This window comes from Anabrus simplex, chromosome X (genome assembly GCF_040414725.1).
Source record: "Anabrus simplex isolate iqAnaSimp1 chromosome X, ASM4041472v1, whole genome shotgun sequence".
Taxonomy (NCBI): domain Eukaryota; kingdom Metazoa; phylum Arthropoda; class Insecta; order Orthoptera; family Tettigoniidae; genus Anabrus; species Anabrus simplex.
In genome coordinates this window covers 174,637,359-174,659,969 of record NC_090279.1, presented here as the reverse complement: position 1 = coordinate 174,659,969, position 22,611 = coordinate 174,637,359, and the positions used below count along the sequence as shown (strand labels likewise).

At 38.8% G+C, this 22,611-nt stretch overlaps 2 long non-coding RNA genes across 2 annotated transcripts in view; one reads left to right on the top strand and one right to left on the bottom strand.

Moving 5' to 3' along the window:
- The first annotated feature begins 714 nt into the window (after positions 1–714).
- Positions 715–9,643, top strand: LOC137503111 (uncharacterized). Its single transcript, XR_011019055.1, has 4 exons — positions 715–747; positions 5,047–5,073; positions 8,292–8,318; positions 9,423–9,643. It is a non-coding gene; the product is annotated as an uncharacterized lncRNA (long non-coding RNA).
- A 9,702-nt stretch (positions 9,644–19,345) lies between these two features.
- The window catches only part of LOC136886375 (uncharacterized), a 29,831-nt gene continuing 26,565 nt past the window's right edge, over positions 19,346–22,611 (bottom strand). Inside the window, exon 5 of the long non-coding RNA XR_010861784.2 lies at positions 19,346–19,555. This is a non-coding gene — a long non-coding RNA (uncharacterized lncRNA). The remainder of the gene's footprint in view (positions 19,556–22,611) is intronic.

The window sequence follows — 22,611 nt, the reverse complement described above, 5'->3', positions numbered from 1 at the left end:
CTTTGCGTTTCGCAGAGAACTGTGCTCTGCGTCATCAGAAGAAAATCTCGATTGTCCACAAGAAAGGCTTCATAAACATAGTTCTCTGCGAAACGAAAAGAAATTCACCTTATTTTCTTGACAGCCATAAGCCCAAACGCCTATACAGTGTCATGTCTATAAGTACGGGCCGTGAAAGCTGCAATGCAACATGCCATTCTTAGTTTATTAGTGTGTATTTTTACAAGTTTATTATAGTGTTGTATGTGTTACAATGTATTAATTTTTTGTCACAGCCTGAAAACATGTAAAATAACTCTTACAAAGTCGAACTGGAAAATATAGCTTCCTTCTTAACAAAATAATGCTAGAATAATTAAAATGTTCGAAAGGAATTATCGTATCAAAATGTATCGAATTGCAAACACAAAATTGCTAGTGATTCCCATGTCACAGTGGACATTCCTCAAATAAAATACTTACAGCACGTATATATACATACAGAGTAAGTTAGGAGAAGGAAAGCGGCAATGGTACTGTCGTTCATATTTCGAAATTTTTATACCTCTTTTGCTGCCGGTCACTTCAGTTCCAGTTTGCTGGTTTGAACAGATTCTGTCTTAATCGTCTGTTCTTCCAGTCAAGTCGTCTCTTTATTTCTTGGTTTGAAAGATTATTTGTAGTATCTTGTCACTGCAAAATTATTACAAATATTTCTTTGTTTTGATGTTTCAAGCAGTTGCCACGCAGCAGAGTTATGCAAAGCCGGTAAGTACAGTTCCTCAATTATGACAGAAATCGACACATTTCTCAAGCTTTAGTCTATGACACACAATGAACGAAGATCAGATGTGAAGCAGAATATTACCAATGCATGAGGTCAGCTTGTACATACATATTGAAATGCATATACAATGTGAATGTACTTCTGTCAGGACTTATAGCGGTGTTCAGTAGATATTTTCTTAAATATGAACTACGCCCAGAAACGAACTGATCCCATTTCAAGGAACAAACCACTATGTGTTTAAATATATCCCGTCTGCACCATCCATGAGCAGTCCTTCTGCGTCCAGTTACAGGAACATTTTTGCATGGAGACCACCAACTGTACCTACTTGTAGTACCTCGGCACACTCACTGAGAAACACCTGTAATTCCAATATCCGCAACTGCCACAACCCACACTGAGCGTGTAATACTCCGGCACACACATTGAGAAACACCTGTTACTCCAATACCTGACGCTGGCACAACCCACACAGGGCGTGTAATACTCCGGCACACTCACTGAGAAACACCTGTTAGTCCAATATCCACCGGTGCCACAACCGACAAAGGGCGTGTAATACTCCGGCACACTCACTGAGAAACACCTGTTAGTCCAATATCCAGCGGTGCCACAGCCGACAAAGGGCGTGTAATACTCCGGCACACTCACTGAGAAACACCTGTTAGTCCAATATCCACCGGTGCCACAACCCACACAGGGCGTGTAATACTCCGGCATACTCACTGAGAAACCCCTGTTACTCAAACATCCGCCGCTGTCACAACCCACACAGGGTGTGCAATACCCCAGCACACTCGCTGAGAAACACCTGTTACTCCAACATCCGCCACTGCCATAAGTCACACAGGCCGTGTAATAATCCGGCACACTCACTGAGAAAAGCCTGTTACTCCAACATTCGCCACTTCACAACCCACACAGGGTGTATAATACTCCGGCACACTCACTGAGAAACACCTGTTACTCCAACATTTGCCGCTGTCACAACCCACACAGGGGGAACTTCCTCTCCCTCCAGGACGGGAGGTAGACACATGACGTCAGAAGTTGTCTGCTCTACTCACTAAGGCAGAAGACGGGGGATTTTTAGACGTGTGGGTCTGATTCTTTGGTAGCGGCGGTGTGGTACGTTTCATGGTAAGTGCTCGTGGTCAATGAAGTATCTACTCTGTCTTCCGATAAAAATTTAAATTGTGTAATAGGAATTTTAGGGCGTACCTCATATAATTGTAAGGAATGCCACTAAGGATATTCTGAAAGACATAGAGAATATTTGTTTGTAGCAGCGATAACATATGTCTCTTTTAATGAAAATAAGAACATTGGTCCTCAGAGTCGTCCCCTTAAAGTAATAATCAACTTTATTCACCTATTTCTAGGAGGGATGGGTGTTACTTTTGATCTGTGTGCAAATTGCTTCGTTATTCTTCTGTAAATCATTATATCTAATGCTTCCAGTTGCTGTCTTCCATGTTTCTCCGGCGTGCAACTTTAATATCCATGTGAAAGTACGCCCCAAATACAGTATCTACTGTACTTGTTTTAATCTTTAGGTATTTGCCGCCTTGTACATGTTTCCTTGGTTATGGAGGCTTTCTTTTTCTCACTTCATGGATACTTCTGCTGTCAATGGTCAAGGCACTTCCAAGATAATTAAGTTCGCTATCCTGTTCATTTCTCTCATTGCCGTTTTTTACTTGAGTTACATATAACATTGCTTTAGTGTTTACTTTGAGGTTAGAATTAGGGAGGATTTCACCCAATACTCTCTTCATTGCGTTTACATTGTCAGCAACTGTTACAATTTAATTTACTTATCGAAGGCAATCCTCCTGTTTCCCATTCATTTTGTAACTAATTGTATTTTCCACTTCTTGGGTTAGTCCCTCCTGATGCTATAGGATCCTCGCATTTTTATTATTAAATTATCATCAAAATATAAGTCACCTCTCATGTGGATACCAGCCCAGTGGATACGCACAACAAACTTTATATTTACAGGTTCAACTTATACTACAACGTGCGCTAATTAACTTACTGAGCAACTGTACGCTACAACTACTAGCTGCAAAACAATCATATAGAATTTGCAATGTTATTTAAATCCCCACAGCTACTTTCCACCAATATTCAGGCATGTTATTTTACTCGACCCACAGCAGCAATCCCATCTATCGGAGATGAGTGGCAGCAGAAGAGACAAATCGCATCACCACAGTGGTCATTGACATATTACTGTCGATCTGTTTTATGAGCTCTCGTTAACATTTCGTTTTCTTTTGACTGTGTTATATTAGGGCATCTAATGTAAAGGCTGTCCTTCCTTCTTTGACGACTCTCTCTTGTATTATTCTTCAAGCGATCGTTCCGTTACTATTTTTCTCATTTTAATATTCATTTTCACACTTTCCCTTGTCTACACTATACGGACCGATGACCAAGCGGTTTTACGCCTTAAGATAATCACGACAAAGATCATCGCCAATTAACATGACTGAACAATATTTCCATGTTAGCAATGCTCGGAGCTGATACGGACTAACCAACAAACGTCTAAATTCATTGTATTATCATAGTTGGTATATTAAAACTGTACGAGATATAAATGATCGGAACATAATATATTCTCTAGAACTTTTGTTACGGTAGTAATACCTTTCAATAGGACCAATAGCATACGTTTAAAAAAATTAAATTTTAGGCACCTTCCCCTAAATTACTTTTTCACCCGGCGTAAATAAAATTATTTATAGCCTAAACTCTAGTACCTTATTTCAAGGCTTTACATCCCAAATTTCATTAAATTCTATTCTCCCTTTTTTCTCGTGGTTCGTCCTTGATATGGACTTAGAAACAAATAAATAAATTCATTAATATCTCTGTTATCATAGCCGGTATGTATAAGACATAAATGATCAGAAATATAATTATAGGTAACCGTAGTAAATTAATATTTACTGATAGGCCCACTAATAACATAAATATTTGAGAATTACATTTTAGGCATTTACCTAAATTACCATTTCACTCAGCATGAATAACATTACTTTTATCGTATATTCCAGTGCATAATTTTCCGACTTTAGATACCGATTTTCATTACAATTCCCTTCACCCATTTTCGCATGATATCCGAACATACATACATACGTACAGACAGACATATGACGGAAAATTAAAAAGTGCATTTCCTTGTTAATGCGTACACGGTCGATACAGCAATTTTGATTAATGTACAGAAACAGATTTTATTTTATATTTATAAGGAATTAAGGTGACAGCCTTCCGGAGTATCCTTGTTTTGGTACGTTCTTTGCATCAGATATTTTTAGTTTCAGTTTTCTGTTGTTTGCACGCATTCAGTACAAATCATCTGTCCTTCAAGCCCGAAGCTATCATTTTGATGTTTTGAAAAAAATCTTACAACCTGTGACAATAAAATTCGGTGAAGGGGAAGTCAGAACGGTCGATTCGGCAACACTGGAGACACACAACGCTGCACCTGCGTAGCAGCAAGTTTTGATCACCTGCTCACAACGTTGTTCCTTTGAGCCTCATGTGTGCCGTGTATGACCTGTTTGACACAGTGTGTGTTTAGTGCGTTGGTTCTGAACTGCGAACACGAACATGAACGACCAAAAGATCAATGTACAGTATAGTTTTAAGTTTGGCAAGGCACCGAAAGAAACGCATGCGATGCTGGTACGTATTTATGAAGATAAACACTGTACTTGAAGTGTGTGTACATATGGTTCGCCCGTTTTTGAGGAGGCTGGGAAAGTGTTTCTGACAACCCCCGTAGCGGAAGACCGGCGACCGCCTTCAGTGACGAAAACATTGAGAAGGTGAGGATATTAATCACGAAGATCGGCGATTAACTATGCTGTCGTCTTGTACCACATCACTTGACTGACGATCAGAAGCAGGCACGTTTAGAGGCTTCACAGGCTATCTTCCTATTCCCACGACACAAACTCGCTTTGAAAATAAACAGATTTGACGATATTCCTGACATCCGACAAAATGTGACGAGGCTTTTGAACACCATCCCGAAGGGAGCCTTCTTGCAAAGTTTCCAGGACATGTATCGCCGATCTCAGCAGTGCATACTTATGGGAGGGGACTATTTCGAAGGACAGTAAGGTCACTGTCGTGCATTGTTCATCTATGTTGATAGTACAGGACTATTCACCGAACTTTATTGTCACAGGTCGTACAACCCAACGTCAGTATGAAATTTAGAAATAAAATGTTTGTTTGTTTTAATGTTTCAGGAAAAGTCCGAGAATTCTGATGGCAACGTAAGTACAGTGCAACAATTACAATAAAAATCGTACTGTATAGTAAACAGAGCGCTATTCCCATAAGTTAAGGTTTGACACCCAAAAAACTAGCTTCAGAACTGAACCACAATATTGCCAATACATTATAGGGCATTTATTAGAGTCATACATTTTTGGCACTAGACGTGTATAAGGATAGGCACGTGGCAAATGCCACACATGAATCCACACAAAATTTACATTTATTAAATAACAAAGCAATACCATTGCTTAATTACAAATTAATGGCTGTTAATTAACTTTTTGTCTTTGAAATCACACGTGTACAAATTTTTCATTTATGTTGTCGACGATTTATTTCCCCTGAAGTTCCATGCGAGAGATTTACGAACTGGAATTCAAAATAAAATGACATTTGCTGGATAATAACACAAATAACAGATTAAATTTTCTTAAGATTCTAAATGCTCCTGATTTTATCAAAATTCGTTATCATTCTCAGAAATAATGTTTCAATTCCTTACAGCCTAATGCCTGACTGTATCAGAACTAATAAACTAATTATATGAATACGTTTGAGTGGTGTCTTTAAAAGTAGGAATATGTGGAATTTCTCAACTTCGCATGTTCTGACAATGTGCAAGATTTCAGATCATGTTGAAGATAGGAATTTTTGGCAGAGGAAAGAATTTATTGCATTCCAATGATGAACAATGCATTGCTACACTGATGGAGAGTTTAGAGATGTAAGGTTTAGATCAATCATTTGAATACCATGTTACACTGTAGTGAAAACAAAGGTGAAGGCAATGAAAAATGAGAAAAATTCAAACTTCTGTGGTCGCAAAGGAAAATTTAAATTAATAACCACGTGTTATTTAAACCAGGACATCGGTATTAAGCAATGATAATTTGAGACGATATTCCTATGAGAATAAAATGAAGTGAAGGTAATGAGAAGCCTGTATTAAATTTTGGTGGCGATGATTTTTAACATAAATTTTTATTCATCGAAATAAGTTTAATAATCAAGCCAAGAATATTAGAGAGATTAATAATCAATTAAGATAAATTAGGCTGATACAATTTGTTGAACTAATAATTCTTAACTGTTTATTGTGATAATAAACACCGATAATTAACTATTGACGAAAATATAATAAATATGAGACTGTTTAATTGATAATCATATAATATAAAACTAATAAGAAATTGGCATTAGTAATTAATTAATTGAAAATGAATTTACAGACTATATTCAAAATCCATGAATGTTCTAAAAATGAGTGATGATGTTAATCGTTAAGGACGATTTATTAAATGAGCAATTTTGAAAATATGTGAACTTATATCATTAATAATATGTATGCATGTTCAGTCCGTCAGCGCTAACGCTGGTTGGATGCTCAACAGCTACGCCATCAGCAGTCATAGATGGCCTAGGCATCACTTAAGAGGCATAATAGGGAAATGAGGAGTGAGGTAGTTTCCCGTTGCTTTCCTCACCGAGCCAGAGTTGCTATTACATATCAGTCTGCAGAGCCTACTGAAATATATACACCAACCGACCTTACGAGCAACATTTTCACACCATACATAGCCAAAGTTTACAACATTTTTGTAACGCTACTCTTTTGTCGGAAATCACCCAGAACAAATCGAACTGCTTTTCTTTGCATGTTTTCCAGTTCTGGAATCAAGTAACCCCGGTGAGGATCCCATACACTGGAACCGTACTCTAGTTGGGGTCTTACCAGAGACTTATATGCCCTCTCCTTTACATCCTTACAACAACTCCTAAATACCCTCATAACCCAGTGCAGAGATCTGTAACCTTTATTAACAATCATATTTATGTCATCACACCAATGGAGATCTTTCCTTATATTAAAACCTAGATACTTACAATGATTCTCAAAGGGAACTTCCACCCCATCAATGTGGTAATTACAATTGAAAAACTCACAAATTGACTTTTAATCCCCTTTATCGTCATACCATTGCCCACTGTCCTTCCCACAACATAATCGACGTCATTTTGCAGTTGCTCACAATCTTGTTATTTATTAATCTCTACAGAATAAGATGAATCTGCAAAAAGCCTTATCTCTGATTCCACTTCTTTACACATACCATTGATTTATATGTATAAGAAAACATGAAGGTCCAAAAAATAGCCTAGAAGAACTCCCATCTTAATTATTACAGGTTCAAATAAAGCTTCGCCTACTCTAAATCTCTGAGATCTATTTACTAGAAATAGCCACCCATTCAGTCACTTTTTATCAAGTCCAATTACACTCATTTTTGCCAGTAGTCTCCCATGATATACCCTATCATATGCCTTAGATATGTCAATCGCGATACAGTCCATTTGACCTCCTGAATCCAGAATATCTGCTATACCTTACTGGAATCCTGCAAGTTGAGCTTCAGTAGAATAACCTTTCCTAAACCCAGACTGTCTTCTATCAAACCAGTTATTAATTTCGCAAACATGTCTAATATAATCAGAAAGAATGCTTTCCCAAAGCTACGTGCAATGCATGTCAAACTGACTGGCCTGTAATTTTCAGCTTTATGTCTTTCACCCTTTCCTTTATACACAGGGGCTACCATGGCAACTCTCCATTCATTTGGTATAGTTCCTTCATGCAAACAATAACCAGATAAGTACTTATATATGGCATATATCCCAACCCATTGTCTGCAGTATATCTCCCGAAAACTTATCAATTCCAGCTGCTTTTCTAGTTTTCAATTTTTGTAGCTTACTGTAAATGACATAATTAATTTTAATGTGATAATTTGTATCGACCTAAAATAATTCCTTTGTCCAAGTTATGTCCAAAATATTTGCTTCTACTTTACTGCGGTGTTCACAGCCATGTGTCCTTAATATGTATTCAGAATTATATTTAAGTATTATCAAAATCTAATTTACCTCTCATTCAGATACAAACAACAAACATTATATTATAGGTCCACTTGTTCCTTATACAACGTATACAACAAAATGCCCTCATTAACGTATTGTGCGATTATATACTGTATATACGTATATATTGAAAATATAAGGTGAGAGATTTCTGGCCTGTCCTTATTTTGTTTCTATAGCTACTAGTCATTTGGCATTCCATGCATGTGCTACATTGTTTTGGTTTGAAAGGGTATTTTGGTGCCCGCCGTCAGAACAAAAATGTATAAATAAAACACTTCTCTCTTTCTTGTTTCAGATACCAGAGGGTCTTTACTATGTACCGGTAAGTACAGTACGCCAATATCATATCATAAAATGCATAGAGTGACTTTCTTGTAAGTTATGACACCACACCCAAGAAACAAGACTCAGAATATAAATAGAATATTACCAGTACTCTGTTACTTTTAAAATAAAGCTAATTTTTTTCATGCTAAGCAACGTTATCATATTCGTCCATGTCGCTTTATGTTATTAATCATATGCTGTATACAAACATCTTTAAACACAGATATGCATCTCGTGAGCACAGAGAATTTGGAGACTGAAAGTAAATCTTTACACTTTATAAATACTTCAGAAAGTATATTCAGAGAATTTAACACACACACTGAAACAGACTTCAGTGGTCCAGCAAGAAAACATTTTTTCACTGGAATCAATATATTTTTCAATGAAGTCTCCTCCTTAAGCGGTCACCTCACACCGCGGTCAGCGGTCAGAGACATTTCACAAAATGAGCTGAATTAAGCCGCCGTTCACGACCGCCCCGAACACATTGTTCAGTCCTGAGACAGACTATTACAGTCAACTCTTTTCACATTTACCCATCAAAGCAGTATGCAGTTCTCTTTTCTGGTCCATTAGAAATACTTTCCTCGGCTTTATCCTACGTTCTCCATAGCCCAGCAATAAACAATGCTGTAAATTGAGCGGGACCGAATGGGTGCCCTTCTTGATGAAAGATCTCAAAAGCGAACAAATTTAAAGATAATTTGTTTGGAATAATATTTGAAAAATTAAGGCCCGTACCTTTCATCGCTAGTACGAAGAGAATACAAACTCGCATCTGAATAAACGTTTGTCATTGTTTGAAACTTGTGCCACTAAAAAGAAACTAGAAAATACTGCAATAGAAACCACACTAAATATAGTCCAGTATAGCTCGAATATACCTAGAGTACAGTATCGGCACACACCGGGTTTTACCGTAATTTATATCTATTAAACATTATGCTTATTTTATTGTACGGTAGGCCCTACTATTTATGTATTTCATTAGTTATTAATTAGTTCATTTATCTACTCATTAGTTATTTAATGATTACTGATTTATTTATTTATTTATTCACTTATTTAATAATATTCTCACTGTTCTTCTTTCTAGGGTGGGTATTTACCCAACTAAATCTAAATGATCCAGTACTCTTGCAAGTATCGAAGTGTCTAAAGAATGATCCACTACTTTCGAAGAACTTTCCTGTACCTACCAACATCATGATTTACGTTGATTGTTCGCACTGGAGAAGAGCTTTGCTTGTATAGCTCTTCAGTATAAAAGAAAATTGTGCTTATCTTAACAGAAAATAAACAAGAATTTAAAAATTATCTATGTTCATATAATACCCCTATTTACCTTGTTAACCTAACACCACGTGATAAAGCAAGCGCTTGGAAAAATTACTGTGCCTTTATTGTCACCCAGATCCACTGTCTGCCATTGCGGTGCTCAGAAATGTAATTAAACGCCACAAACCTACAATGAGCTGCAGCTACCACTGAACTCTTCGTTGTCTGCTTATTACATTATATATATAATTAATGTTTATATTTGTAAAAATATAATGAATTGATTACCTTAAATTAATCAGTATATGGTCCCTATACTGAAAGGCTTGCACTTAATTAGAGTCATGAATTATTCTGGCGATCATTTCGCTTTTGTGTTTAATGCACGGAGACGAAATGTTACAGACATGTAAACGTGTGGACACAGATTATTCGCACAAGTTCTTGCCAGCTTACAGTGTCTATGATCCCCTTCAAGAAATATTCAGTTACAGATAACAATTTATGTAAGTATTCGCTTGTTTAACAACTCAAAATATTCGTTTCTGGAACATTATAAAAAGCATTGTTGTTCTGCACACATAGAGGACTCTAGAAATTTCTCACAGCCTGTTGTGAGAAATGCCATTCTCCTTCTTATTCTTCTTCTTGTAGTGCTTTCTCCATTACTGAGGGTTGTCCGCAATCAGTGAAGTCTGTACGATGTTCGGCTGTCCTCATCAGTCTAGTCGAATCTAGTCCAGGACAATCTCGTACGTTCTTCAGACAAGTGTGTTTCCGTCGATCGCGATCCCCACGTTCATCCGTTTTACCCTGCATAATCTATATAAACACAGTTAGAGGAAGAACAATATGGCTTTAGACCGAATAGATATTTACAGTGCGAACGATAATGGAAAAGTATCTGGAGAGGAACAACGAAATCATCTTCTTATCTTTGGATTTAGAAAAAGCTTATGATACAGTTAAGAGAAAACATGTATGGGAATGCCTACTGAAAAGGAGTTGTATCATGAGAGTAAAAGCAGTGTACAAGCGGTGAGTGATGACTCTGAAACAGTTTATACAATAAAAGTTCTCAAGCAAGGAAGTGCACTGCCGCCATTATTGTTTATGATATTGTTGGACGAAATCATAAAACGTTAAACAGAGTATCAGTAGTGATGAAGTGAATGCTTTGGCGTTTGCAGATGATGTGGGGATTTGGTGAAAGGGAGAAAAGGAAGTACAAAGGAGACTGAACATTTGGAATGACAATCTAAAGGAGTTTGGAATGGTAATTATAAAAAAATGCGAGTTCGATAGCTCAGTCGCTTATGTGTGACCAGTATCCAGTAATGGGAAGATGGTGGGTTCGAGCCCCACTGTCGGCAGCCCCGAAGATGGTTTTCCGTACTTCACATTTTCACACCAGGCAAATGACTTGGATAGATAGATAGACATGATTTATTTTAACTGGCAAACTTAGGGACACGTCTCCCTATCTTACACTTAACCAGTGAAATACATAATTAACATAAAATATATATAACATACTGAATAAATGAAAAAAGCGACTGAAACAAATTACTACGGTACTATGCTATTCTGCTGTACATAAAAATAACTATTATAATACACAAATATAAATTAACATATTGCTTCCTGTGAAGAAATTAACGTACAACAAAGAACGAATTACAATTTCAATAATAAGAAGAATAATAATAATAAAAATAAAAGTGAACTCGTATCCTCATCCCGAGGTGGTGCAGCGCTTTTCAGGCACACCCCCATTGGAGTTGAGCTGCATGTACCATTTCAACCACATACCAGCCCTCCTCCCATTCTTAAATTCCTGGCAGTACCGGGAATCGAACCCGGGCCCCCAAGGACGGCAGCCAATAACACTAACCGTTACGCTACGGAGGCGGAAATAATAATAATAATAATAATAATAATAATAATAATAATAATAATAATAATAATAATAATAATAATAATAATAATAATAATAATAATAATAATATAGATAAACCTACTAATATTTACAATTAATTTGTCCAATTCCAGAAGTATATCACATTGACGAATGTTCAGCTTTCATAATTTTACTGTGGGTGAATAACATTGCAAAATGGGGATAGGGATAAGGATAACTATGCAGGAAAACCACAGCTGAGTACTTTCTAACACTACTGATGAATAATAATAATAATAATAATAACAACAACAACAATAATAATAATAATAATAATGATAATAAGAAGAGGAAGAAGAAGAAGGACCCTGGGGAGAAGAAGAAGAAGAAGAAGAAGAAGAAGAAAAAGACTGTCGCACTACGAGATCGTTTCATAGAGATATTTTGAACACATACTTTTAAATCTTCCGTGGTTTGATATCCCTCTGACCTGCGGAAGGAAGTTCCATTCACGGCTGGCCACAGCAGTGAAGGAATTGTTGTAGGTTGACGATTTATGCTTAGGAATAGTGAGCAGTGTCGAGCTCAGCGCTCTGGTGTTTTTATCATGGTGTTCAGAAAGGCTATGAAATCGTTCATACAGGTAAGATGGGGATTGTAAGGTAAGGATTCGGTGCAATGAAGTCAGGGTATGCAGCTTGCGTCTGTCTTCAAGGCGTAGCCATCCGAGGTCGACGTAAGACTGGGTAATATGATCTGAACATTTCAGATTACATATAAATCTTACACAGGCATTCTGTGCACGTTGTAGTTTATCTCGAAGCTCGGTTTTCACATCTTTGTAAACTACGTCACAATAATCGAATATTGGAAGAACAGGGTTTCAAGTAGTTTCTTCTTTAAACTGAACTTAACTTGTTTCGATAGCAATGAAGCGTCGAAATTTTCTTCTTTATCTTGCATCTCTTCTTGAGATGTTTGCACTGCGACAGAACGTGTAATAGGCTTAGAAATTGAAGTAAAATCATCAAGTTCTTCTTCTCTTCTACTTTCCATTTACTACTGTTTTGATCAACATCATTATCCTTATTATCATAATCATGATCTTGCCTCTCTTTATCTTGAAGTTTGTGCTTAGTAACTTCATGAAGCCGCGTGTAATGTAACTTCATCGAGAACAAAATACTAAGAGCTCGACCGTATTCAAGCGAACACTGATTTATTTAAAAAAAGTATACCTCTGCGGGAGATTTTTAATTCTCCCTTGTTGTCTAGGCCTGCTGCAAGTTCTGTTACTAAGCACAAACTTCAAGATAAAGAGAGGCAGGATCATGATTATGATAATAAGGATAATGATGTTGATCAAAACAGTAGTAAAGGGAAAGTAGAAGAAGAATAAGAAAACGAAGATCTCATTGTTTCATTGCCATTGCAGCTTGATGATTTTACTTCATTTTCTAAGTGCAAACATCTCAAGAAGAGATGCAAGATAAAGAAGAAAATTTCAACGCTTCATTGCTATAGAAACAAGTTAAGAGTGCACCTAGAAACGCTACTGCTAAAGCACGTATTGCATCAAAACAAGTCCCCACACATCAACTGTCTGCATATAGGTTCAAAGTTCATAACAAGCCTCTGTTACCCTATGTACACATAAGATATTGTAAAGACCCCAACGTACTCGTAAAACGTTTGCCACTGCTAAGAGCCTATCATGATGCTGGTTACACAGAGTACGAAGCAGATATTCTTGAAATAGAGCATGAATTACGTAGTGTAGGTATTATTAAGCAATAGCTCTCTCTCGACAGTACAACAGCTTAAACACCTTCCTACAATCCCAGCGCTTACCCTCACCTAAGTCATCCTTCTGTAGTATATAGTCGATCGAGTAGCTATATTCGTATAGATTATTTTCCAAAATTCTCCCTTCCTTAGGGTGCTAACTCCGCCTCTAGATGTAGAGCCGGTCTCAAGCCCGGATAGAGAGAGGAGAGGCACCCTAGCCCATTAGCCCTTTAGCCCTTTAGCTCCTTTAGCCCTTTTGCCCATTAGCCCTTTAGCCTATTAGCCTATTAGCCCTTTAGCCTTACAAGGAATGTGCTGCAATCTGATCTTAGAACAAAGGTATCCCTGGCATGTACTAAACACGTGTTGTGTCGAGTGCAGTGTTCGATTCTAATCTTGTTATTACTTATTTAGTGATCTGAACACATCAAACAATGTTCTAAGCGCATGTTGAAGTTAACAACATCGAGTACAGTGTTCGATTCTAGTTTTGTTATGTTTCATTCACTTCTTTTGTAATCTGCAAATGTAAACGTGCACAACTATGATGATGTCATCGCTGCAGCACATGCACACTCTCTCTTTAATGATGCATACTTATTGCATTCCTTTGCCTCCTTACTTTTGAGAAAACGATCAAGTCTAAACACGTACAATAACGTCATTACTGCAGCATGTGCTCACTCTAGCCTTCGCGATGCATGTTTAAACTTGTACTTTAAGAGAAGAGAAGGTCATAATAGCAGCCACCATCTTGTGTAGTGACCTCTAAGTGCTAATTAGCGTCGGGAACGGTATCTTGTCGTAAACTAAAGATAGTCTCCTTCAAGATGGTAGATGAGAGGTTAGGTTCACGTATGCACTAAAGTTAATGAGAGCGAACGGATTTTTTCAAATTACCCGCCACCACATTTCAAAGGTATGTAGCTAAAGATAGCAGCACGGTGCCCTGTTGGTTAATGATGGCAGCTGGATACAATTTTAAATTGCCGCCACCACATTTCAAAGGTAGTAGCAAAAGATGGCAGCACGATGCTCTGTCGATTAAAGATGGCTGCTGTCAGCTTGTCAAAAAAGCACGTAGGTGTTTCCAAACAAGAGCACGTAGAAATTGCCGCCACCACATTTCGAAAGTAGTAGCTTAATATAGCAGCACGGTGCTCTGTTGATTAAAGATGATTGCTGTAAAAAAGATGTGGAATTTTTCCAAATTGTCCGCCACCACATTTCAAAGCTAAGTAGCTAAAGAGTGCAGCACTAAGGTTAGCGATGCAAGATGTCGGATGACAGCTGTCACGTATAAATTGCCCAGTACTACGATAAAGATAGCAGCACGGTGCTCTGTTGATTAAAGATGGCAGCTTGTCAAAAAGAACGTAGCTTTAAAGAGCACGTGCAATTTCAAATTGCCCTCTACCGCATACATAACAGCAGCCGCCATCTTGCGCATTAGCCTCTAAGCTAGCTTACTTCATAAGAGCCTGTGTATAACAACCATTTTGTGCGAGCACCCCTAGGCCGTCTCATAAGGAGCTGTGTATAGCCGCCATCTTGTCGCAGCCATCTTGCGCAAGCATCCCTAGGGCGTCTCATAAGAGCAGCAGTCATCTTGTGGAAGCACCGTTAAGCAGTCTCATAAGAAGCTATGTATAGCCGCCATTTTGTGTCCGCAATCTTGCGCAAGCATTCCTAGGGCGTTTCATAAAAGCAGCAGCCATCTTGAGCAAGCACCCTTAAGCATTCTCATAAGAAGCTATGTATAGCAGTCATCTTGAAGAATTAGATAGCTGTCAATGCCCAAGGGCCTAAGTAGGAACCGAACCGTTGATCTCATCATTAGACTACTTTTTTCTTATTCTATCATGTTCCTGATACTGCGAACCTGCGTATTAGGCAGAAAACGTTTGTCCGTTTTGCTCTACGACGCACCGTTTTCGAGATATTTAACATTTTGCATTTAAGCCCCAAATTTAATGAATCGAACCAGCACGGCACGTTAGCCTCTAAGCTAGCTTTCTTGATAAGAGCAGCAGTCATCTTGCGGAAGCACCGTTTAGGTGTCTCGTAAGGAGCCGTGTATAGCCGCCATCTTGTGTCCGCCATCTTGCGCAAGCATCCTTAGGGCGTCTCAAGCCATCTTGTGCAAGCACCCTTAAGCCGTCTCATAAGAGCAGCTGCCATCTTGCGTAAGCGCCCTTAAGGCGTCTCATAAGGAGCCATGTATAGCCGCCATTTTGTAGGCGCCATCTTGCGCAAGCATCCCAAGGGAGTCTCATAAGAGCCCTTGTATAGCAGCCATCTGCAGCTACCATCTTGCTCATGCACCCTTAAGGCGTCTCATAAGGAGTCATGTATAGCCGCCATCTTGTGCAATTGACGTCGGGAAGGGCATCCAGCCGTAAAACTGAGGTCAATCCCCTCCATGAGGTTAGGCTTGCTGTCTTGTGTTAGGTTAAGCCCCTCTAAGATAGCGGATGTGAGGTTAGGCGCTGTCCCATAAGGAGCCATGTATAGCCGCCATCTTGTGCAATTGGCATCGGGAAGGGCATCCATCGTAAAACTGAGGTTAGGCCCTTCCATGTGGTTAGGCTTGCTGTCTTGTGCGTCGAAAGTTAGGTTAAGCCCCTCCAAAATAGCAGATGTAAGGTTAAGCTCACTCTCTTAGGCGTCAGGAAAGGCAGCCGGCCGTAAAACTGAGGTTAAGCCTCTCCGTGAGATTAGGCTAGGTCTCTTACGCATAAAAAGTTAGGTTAAGCCCCTCCAAGATGGCGGAAGTGAGGTTAGGATCGCGCTCTTAGCCAGCGTGAGGAGGAGGCCACTCCCGCGAGCGTGTGGTGGTGGTGGAGGAGGAGGGCTCTCCCGAAAACGTGAGGAGGTGGTGGCGGAGAAGGCCTCTGCGGAGGAGGCCTCTGCGGAGGGCCTGTAGAAGTGGAGGCCGCCGAACCCGCCACTTATACTACTGTTACTTATATTTATATTGCTCAGTGACCAACATTCTGTTGTAAATTACGACGTCGAACATTTGATCACATGCTTTATAAACAAGTGTATCGGAAACCATTCACACAGTTAATTATTGAGCGAATTTTTATGAAGTGGTGTCGCTATCAAAGGCGCTGTTTGCTGCCGACATAGTACACGCAGGTCATCCAAGAGGTCCTAAATGGATGCAAGCACACTTGAAACCTACTACTCCAGAAATCAATCAATCAATCAATCAATCAATCAATCAATCAATCAATCAATCAATCAATCAATCAATCAATCAATCAATCAATCAATCAATCAATCAATCAATCAATCAATCAATCAATCAATCAATCAATCAATCAATCAATCAATCAATCAATCAATCCTGATCTGCATTTAGGGCAGTCGCCCAGGTGGCAGATTCCCTATCTGTTGTTTTCCTAGCTTCCAAAGCTGTGTGACATTTAATCACAATCAGTCACTAATTCAACTGACACTGGGTCATTCCGAGACCACCGGAATCACGTTTTTTGAAAATGAATACATTGTTCTACTAATTAAACAGAAAATTGACAAAAAAAAAGCTATAAGGAACTTATCACACACTATCAAGCAATTGAGGAAGGAAAATTCACAAGGATACTTTCTATGGTAACCTCAAAATCAATGGTGGACGTTTGAGAATTTTTGGCAGGAAGATGCGGTATTGATGTGCAATTTGTGAAATTTAACTGAGGATTCTATAGAAATATCCGTTCATCGGTTACCGAAAATCTGGCATTCTGATATTGATACACGGAAGAATGAGGATATACATCACATTACCCAGCGTGTTTGCTATGTGGATCGAGCTTTGAAACTGTTAGCTTGTATTCGGCCGATAGCAGATTCGAGCCCCAGTGTTTCCCCCTCTGTTTCCCATTTTCAGAGCTATCGTTTCCTACATTGTCCTAGCCCCGTCCTTTGTCTACGTCGCCGTAAGAACTGGCTGAATAGGTGTGACATAAACCAGATACTAAAAAGAAACTTACATTACTATCCACAGCTTCAAAAATGCTTCTCGAGCTTACAAATTCTTGTCAACAGATAATTTAAATTGTAAAGTGGGCAGTCAGTTTTCATGGGAAATGTGATTAAGCTCTTAAACATACTGCATGACGGATGTAGATGTAGCCAGTACCTATTAATTAGTCTCATGAGTCAAGTTCTTAAATTGATTCTGAAGAATATAGATTTCAGAAGCCATTAAAAAAAGGCAAACTGGACATATGTGACGCACAATTTGGCTTCCATAAGTGTTTCTGGACCCATGGGGCCTTGTTCTCCCCTACGACACATTTACAGCATTATAGAGAGCAGTCTAAGGATGTATATCTGCTTCATTGATTACGCCCAAGCATTCAATTTTGTAAAACAATCCCAACTCCTGCGAATCCTGAACACAAGAGTAATAGATAACGAAGATCTTGATTTGTCAACAAAAGTGGATGGCCATCTAGAAGCTTCCGTAAGAATCCGAAACTCCATAACTCTCGCTACTAATATAAACATGCAATACGGCAAGTATGTGTATTATCTCCCCTGCTGTTTAATCTGTACTCTGAGCAAAATTTCCGAGCTACGCCTCAAGAAGCGGAAGGTGGAGTAAAAGTTAACGGTAGGCTGATCAACAATCTGAGGTATGCAGATGACACTAAAGGTCTTCAGCGTCTGGTAGACAGAATCGTAGCAGAAGGGGATAAATTTGGACCTAAAATTAACACCGGCAAGACCAAACTGATGGTCATTTCCAGAACTCGTAACACGCACAGTCTTATGAACATTTATAGGGAACAAGTAGAACAAGTGCGGAGGTTTAAGCACCTTGGCAGCTGGATTATTGAGTACTTAGGCCTGGATTTAGAGATCCGTGTACAAATAGAAATGGCTCGTACTTGCGTTCTGAAAATGAGGAATCTGCTGTGTGACTGATGCCTCAGCTTGCAGACAGGTCACAACTTCGTCTGATGCTATGTACATACAGCGCTTTTGTACGGCGCTGAAACACGGACTCTGAAATGTAAAACCGTTATAAGAATACATGCTTTCGAGATGTTGGTGTTCCGAGGGATGTTACGGATCTCGAGGACTGACCACGTATCCAGTGCTATCTTACTCCGACGCAAGAGAAGGGAACGAATGTTTATGTGTCCGATGAAGAGCATGAAGGGTAAAAGTGATGGATGTAGGGATTGCAGTCGAAGAAAACACTGTTGGCAGAGGAACTTACGGGATTAGACGGGACTAGATTCGAATTGACTGATGAGGACAGCCGAACATCGTACCGACTTCGCTGTGATTGTGGCCAACTTTCAGTAATGGAGAAGGGACGATAAGAAGAAGAAGAAGAAGAAGAAGAAGAAGAAGATGAAGAAGAATGGGATTTGTGACAAAAGGCTCTAGAAAATGGGTATGCAGATGTCCTCTACCCCCCTGACACAACGCATTTTCTCATATTCCAGAAACGATTTTATTGAGTTGTTACACAAAGAATGCTTCTATAAATTGGTATCGGTAACTGAAACTTTCTTGAAGGGGAGCATAGACAGGGTACGCTGGCAAGTGTGTGCGAAGAAACTGTGTCCCAACTTCTATAAAACTATAGTCTTACGTCTCCATGCATTAAACACAAAGACGAAGCAATCGCCAGAATAACTCATTACTGTAATTATAGCGCGTGAGACAATTATGCTAACAGTCTACTCCAAAATGTGAATTAAGGTCACGGCAAAGTCCAAGTCTTTCAGACTGGGGATTATATCCTGATTAATATAAGGTAAGCACTTCATTATATTGTTACAAATAATATAAGCGGTCATTGTTATTTTATGCAACAAGCAGGCAGAGAAAACTATAACGAAACTTGAGTGGTAGCAGTAGCTCATTGAGGCCTGTACCATTGCGTTTAAGTGCCGCATGTCAGACAAGGGAACTGGGTGACATTATATTTACTGCAAATGCTCCAAGCGCTCGATTTATCGCCTATCCCCTAACACCGTAGTATTAGGTAAACAAGGAAAATAAGGTAATAATATGATCATAGATATTTTTTAAATTCTTGTTTATTCTTGGTGAATGTAAGCAAACTTTTCTGTAATATTGAACAGTTATACAAGCAGTGCTTCTATCCAGTGCGAATATAAAATGTAAATCATTATGTTGATAGGTATAGAAATGTTGTGCGAAATTAGTAGATCATTCTTTAAATCATTCTGTTTCTTACAAGAGCACTGGATCAATTCTCGCTACCCACCCTAGAAAGGAGAACAATTATAATATTAATAAATTGTAAATAAATAAATAAATAAATGAGTAAATAAGTAAATCATTAAATAACTCTTAAGTAAATGAATTAATAAATTAATAACTAATTATACAATTACATAAATTAATTAATAGTAGAGCATACCGTATATTAAAATCAGCATTATGTTTAATAGATGTAAATTACAATAAAACCCCGGTGTGCGCCTATACTGAACAATAAGGATACAGTACTCTACTGGGTATATTAGTACTGTACTGGACAATATCACCTACATTTTAGTGTGGTTTGTATTGTAGTATTATCAAATATCTTTTCAGTCCACAAGTCTCAAACGATAATAACATTTTATTCAGATGCGAGGTCCTGTGGCGTATGCTAGGATAAAAATGTGACCTACCACTAGGCTTATGCTACCCGTTCTCGAAGGTTGGTTTAGTGGCGTTAATCCTTAGCGTTTTGAGCTGCAGCCAATAGCAACGCAGAAGACTGCTGTGTTGTCAAGGCTGCTTCACAAGCTACTGCCATGGATAGAATGCTTGTCTTTAGTCCGATTCTCAGAATCTACAACCCTCTGTACTGTTAATTCCCCTGACATTGGGACTATATGAGGCGTCCAGATGCAAAATGCAGTTAATTCACTTTCTCCCAAAAATGAGTTGTTGCCACCAGTTTGTTCTCTATGCTGTCGTCTGTTGATTAGGTCCTTATAACTCAAGTAAAACTGCTTTAATCTGCTTTAAATCGCTCCTCAAAACAGCCTACAGGTGCAAAAGTGTGTGCATTCACTTTCGTTTGCAAAGCAAAACTGAGTTATTCCATTTCATTATAAAGAAGCAGAACTTGGTGTATCCTTGGTGTAGCCATTACTTGAGTTGGTTTTCAGGTGCAAAACTAACTTAATACACACTGTGCCCTACGTTTGAATAATGCTATTTTCCAAGCTTTTTTCTCCATGGACGGTAGTCCTGAGCTTGTGTCAAGTTAGCCCTACTGCACACAGTCGTGAAACAAGAAGACACAGTCCAGTTGTTAACGAGTGAATTTGCCGCGACTTTTTCTTGGCTTGTTTGTGAATGGATTAAGAAAGTTTGCGGTGTTTTTGAGTCATCATTTCCTCCATAATATTGGATGTTACTGACGGAACACGTGTACAAGCAATTCGAAGAGGGAAAACTGTAAGCAAATCCTACTGACTGAAAGAGAAACAAAGAAAAACGTATGAGGTAAGGTTAAATCATCAATTGCAGTATTTGGTGCTATTCCACTGCTTCGAAATATTGAGAACTCCATTTATCAGAGTTATCTGTTAACTTCATATTAAATCAAGCATTTGGTAATCATGTGTTTCGGAAAATGTTGTACATGAATATCTGAATTAACTATCTAGGTTTTCTCCTTATTGGAACTGCTCTTTTCTAGACATTCTTCAAGTGGGTTTCCGGTTTGATCTCACTGCAAGCATGGGGCTTCATAAGCATACCAGTGTGAACATTATCAATGCATGATATAAGCAGAGCACATCAAGCCTTTTATAAAGTCCCGGACAAAATTCAACAGGACACGTTGCAGTTGAATCACCGACGCGGCGTCGGGTAGAAACAGCGGACTCCAGGAGAAACATAAGTACTTCCATTAGGTACCACATCTGAAAGTAGCTAACTAAACTGGGCAATTGCGTGTGTGCCAGAAGATGTTCATCAGTGTTCTCGGTGTATCAACAGCAAGATTACAGAGAGTTTGTAAGCAGTACTTAGAGACAGGAGATGTTCCAGTTGACAGAAGAGGTGGAGACAGAGTGAGGGGAGCTGTCGAGGAGTTTATCGAGAGGCTGAAACCAGTTCAGTCACACTATTGCCGTGGACTGTTTACGTCCAGTCAATGATCGATTTCAAAACTCTGGAAAATATTTCATTAAGTTCCAGAGAAAACTGTGGATAACGTTACGTACGAGGTTTTAGATCTATCTTTGTATCTGATTATAGTATTAGTTTATCTTCCCCAGCAACTCATTGCTGCTCAGTGTGCATCAGTTTAGAGTAACAACAAATACGATCAGGTGGAGATGAGGTGAAGAAACAGGAACTGACAACACAACTTGCTTTACACAAAGCTAAGGCAAAAGCTGTTTATGATGAACTGAAAGTTGAGGTCAATGGTGAAATAACCTCTACATTTGATTACCAGAAAAACTTCAGATTGCCTAAGATCAATGTGCTCATTATACACGTCAAATGTGTGTGTACAATTTTACGATCTGCCATGGCTCATCAGGTGCGCGGCAAAACCAGGGAAATACGCATATTTACACGTCGGAAGGAATCGATTTTACAAAGGGATCTAATGAAATTGTGTCCTGTGTGCATCACAGGTTAACATCAACAGATCTGAATGGCATCCTCACCATCCGCCTAATGTCGGACAGCTGTGGGGGGCAAATCAAGAACCAGACAATGTTGGGTATGCTGTACTTTTGGCTAGCACAAGAAGCTCCTGTCAGTGTGACACGGGCGGAAATCTTCTATCCAATGGTTGGACATTCTTGGTCGAATAGAAAAAGTTCTCAGGTCGAAATTTACGGTTATATTACCGAATGAGTACCATGAAGTATTCAAGGACTGCGGAATAGTTTTCCAACTGGGAACAGATGTCGAAAATCTGTGTTTGGAATACGCTGTTGCTGATATCATCGAGCACTGTGGTCAGTGGCACTTCAAATTTGATCTTATAAAAATGTTCTGATCACCGTGAATAAACACGGAAACGCACTATTAAGAGGTGAAGTGGCCTACAGAATGTACGTTGGTGAATGGAGACGAGGCAAAGCCTACTCGTCTATGAAGCTGAATGTTATCCAAATTGGAAGAGCCTTAAAGGAAGTGAAAGTTGGAGACATTGATTTTATGCTTAGAAAACATTTATGGGAGACTTGGGAAGACAACGAAGATCTTGCTGTCTTTAAAAATCTGATAGATTCTCAAACAGCTGTGAACAATGCAGGGGAGGATTCAAGAGTTTGAAATTCATCCAGAAGACAATGAGTTG